The sequence below is a fragment of the Lygodium microphyllum genome, chromosome 25, assembly GCF_053477565.2.
Source record: "Lygodium microphyllum isolate KBCC chromosome 25, Lygodium_microphyllum_v1.1.10, whole genome shotgun sequence".
In the NCBI taxonomy this organism is placed as follows: Eukaryota; Viridiplantae; Streptophyta; class Polypodiopsida; order Schizaeales; family Lygodiaceae; genus Lygodium; species Lygodium microphyllum.
This window is the reverse complement of record NC_141159.1, coordinates 55,731,269-55,735,030: the sequence shown is the minus strand read 5'-3', so window position 1 is coordinate 55,735,030 and position 3,762 is coordinate 55,731,269. Positions and strand designations below refer to the sequence as shown.

Sequence of the window (3,762 nt, the reverse complement as noted above, 5' to 3'; positions counted from 1 at the left end):
AGACACCTCTTGATTAGAATGTCAAGCTCCAGATTGATGTTGGGAATGCTCATGACATGTTACAGAAGTATGGTATGGTTGAATGCAAGCCTATGGAGACACCTCTTGATCAAAATGTCAAGCTCCAGATTGATGTTGGGAATGACATAGATAATGTGACCATGTATCGACAGATGGTGGGCAGCTTGATATACTTGACTATGACCCGTTCTAACTTATGTTATGTGATGGGGTTGATTAGTCAGTTCATGCATAAGCCTCACAAACCACATTTAGATGCAGTTAGGAGGATCATGAGATACGTAAAGGATACTATAGATTATGGGTTGTTTTATGCATATGGAAAATCCCTTGACTTGACACGGTTTACTGATGTTGATTGGGCTGGTTGTGCCTATGACAAGAGGTCAACAAGTGGTTATGCATTTGGATTGGGCAGCAATATGATTAGTCGGCAGAGTAAGAAATAGCCTATTGTTGCATTGTCTAGTACAGAAGTTGAGTATAGAGGAGCTGCCTTAGCAATTTGCGAAGCAGTTTGGTTAATGAAACTATGAAAGACTTGGGAATATAGCTGGAAAGCTGAGTGAGATTGCACTATGATAGCCTCAGTAGTGTTATATTGGCTAGCAATCATGTCTACCATGCTAGGTCAAAACATATTGAGGTTCACTACCATTTCATTAGAGAAATGGTTCTTACAGGGGACAGATTGACTTGATTCATGTGAAAACTGAAGACCAGGTAGCTGACATATTTACCAAGTCTCTTGGTAAAGAACAGTTCATATACTTCAGACAACTACTTGGAATTTATCAGATGGTTTGAGCTTGAGGGGGAGTGTTAGAATATCAAGCTCCTGTTACTCTTCAGTCAGTCTATCTTTATGTGTGTGATCGACATTAGGCTGGATATAGTTGTACACATGTGTGACATTCAATAAGTCGGTGTAATCAATGACTTAACCATAGTTAGCCTTGGTTAGTCATACCTATGTGTGTAAGTCTCTTTCAGTTAGTATGATGGAAGAATAATGGAAGAAGAACAACAATGAGCTGAGGCTCATCTTCTGCTCCACTCTGTCTCTCTCCCTCTCTTCCAATAAGAGCAATGAGCCACAATGGCCCAAGGTGAATCACTAAGGAAAGAAGGTCCCGATTTTGAGCAACTTGATGATATTGAGAGATAGCCCAATGAATAGTGCCCGCCCCACCTCCATCAACAATAGCAAAAGGCCAAGAAGAAGAAGATTGTGCCACTGCAGAAAAGAATGATTGAGGCCAAAAGAAAATGCAGGGAGTTGGTTGAACTCACGAGGAGGAAGTTTAATGCCAGACCACAAGAAGTGCCCGATGTTTAGATGCTACAAATTGAACAATTGTCTATCAATTTGGCATGGGAATTGAAAAATTGGGAGTAGTGGGAGAATAGGTGTAGGTCATTTGAATTTGAATTCTTCTACTTTTGTGCCCTAAATTGAGTGATGCCTCCACAAGTGGTTACAGAAGCCATCCAACTCTCAAAGAGGCTAGGGAAGCAGTGGCTAGACGAGAGGGTTTAAAATCCCACATTATGAAGAAGAGAGCTTTCAAATTACTAGGAGGATAAAGTCATGGAAGAGCCAAGAAAAGTCAAAGGCTACAAATCCCAACCTAAATGGTGCCGAAAGATCTGGGATAACAATTTTGAGGCATGGATGGCTTTTTGTAACATGCTACCATACGAAAAGCATGACCCCACCTACATGGCTTACCCGAGGCCCCTAATGTGGATTTTGATCAAGAAAAGCATGACAAATACAACTTCCCTTTGATCTACAATGCAATGCCGTAAAGTGTTGAGAATCATGGACCTAGAACTAAATGAGCTATGGCAGATGCAAATCAAACACACGATACATGATTAGAATGAAAAATTGTAACTCAAGCGAATTAGGTTCCAAGATAGATTAGCTTGGACTCATAAACACAATCTTGAGTGACTCAAAATAATAGTACCATTCCATTCGAAATGAGTGTCAAGTACATGCCTTTATATCTTTTTGGATAGTACCACTTTTCTTCTTTGTGCTTATGGGAATTTAGACATCTCTTCTTCCAAGAGCTTCTAGAGCATACGTCTTTGTCATATCTTTCATATAAAGCCACTTATGGGGGGCAAGCATCATTTGCTATTCTCAACACCCCCTCAAATGATGAGTTCCTACTCTTGCTCGCATTTGCCCCCCCTACATGCGGACATGGACCAGGAGACTAGCTCTTTTGGCAGCCTTAGTCAAGTCAAGCTTGAAACTTTACATTTTTGGTAAGGGTTTTTACATCCACTATGGGAAAAACATAATCCACTAAGGGAGATCCATTATGGAAAATTTTTTGTTTGTCAGCAACAGAAATTTTTTTAACTTCTTCTTGCTTCTTTGGCAACCTTTGGTGATCAAGATCTTCTTGGTGTCTTTGATCTTCTTTTTTCATGCCCTCGTCCCTTTTGTTGATGCGTGGTACTTCTCTTTTAGTCTTCTTGACACAACCTTTTTGCTTCATGCTTTTATGAGTGCTTTGACTTGACAAGCTCTCTTTGTTGATTTGTATGCCTTGGCTGGAAGGGTTCTATATGCTTTTTGCCTGAGGATCAAAGCTGACCATCCTGAATAACCCAAGCATTGGAGACTCTCTTCAGTGACATTTCTTTGTATCTCATCCCTGCCTGTTAAGAAGAATACACTCCATTGATCATCTATTAATTGGTTATATAAAGCCAGAATGGATTGAATTGGAGGAGCCACTGCTTGTGTTTCCCATATCACCTATGCAGACATGTTGAATGGAATACCACCAAAATGATTTATTGAGTAATACAATATGTGACTTAGGACTCTATCATCAATGTCGAAAAACTAGGCATCTTTTCCATCATCATTGCATGCAACACCTTTGCATATGACATGACCTCATGAGCCATGAGATCCATATCTACAGTGTAATGCACCCCAAGCATGTAGTTACTCACATAATCCTCACAGTTCAATTCAAGGGGATGATAGCCTCAGCCAGTAATATTGCCAATCTCTACATTCAATCTCCAGCTCTCACGTGCAAAGTATACACCTTGTGCAGTGATATCAAAATAGTTGCAAGATGTCGTGGAAACATTTGAAAACAAGAAAGTGAAGAACCAAGTGATCTCCTTCATCTCTGTCAAAGTGAAGCAACAACCAGCAATGTGTGCTTGTGGCAAGAGACTCTGAGCTTATCAAAAGACAATCCAAAGGCCACAGTGATGTGTGCCTCTCACAAGAAACCTAGGCCTATCTATCGGGCCTTTTCAAGGCACGATGAGAAGATGGGAAAGAAGATAACATTATGGAGCAGCAACAACAACATTTCGTGGAAGTGCTGGGGCTCGATGGCAAAACCCATCGATTTGCGAGTGGTAGCAAGGCTCAAATTGTTGTGGATAGGATCAACATTTGCCTGCATCCAGGCTCAAAAGGATGGTGAGGAGCCTGTCGATTTTGGCCTTGATGCACCGCTTGTGCATTATGACATTGCATGCCATAGCAGTTATCCAATCTGGACCGAAACTTCCTCCCAAGAAATAGTCAATTTCACAACATGTGGCCTATTGGAAGATGATTCGAAAACCAAAGAAGGCCGCAACAATGTGCCTCTATGGCAAGGAAACTCTGCTTTTCCAAATGGCAAAAGAGGCCACAATGATGCGCACCTATGAAACAGGAAACCTCAACTTATCACAAGAAGAAAG

The 3,762-nt window shown here is 41.0% G+C and overlaps 1 pseudogene; it reads right to left on the bottom strand.

Annotated features, from left to right (window-relative positions):
* Positions 1 to 2,536: 2,536 nt before the first annotated feature.
* On the bottom strand, positions 2,537 to 3,189 carry LOC148014240 (acid phosphatase 1-like; annotated as a pseudogene).
* Between the last annotated feature and the right edge of the window lie 573 nt (positions 3,190 to 3,762).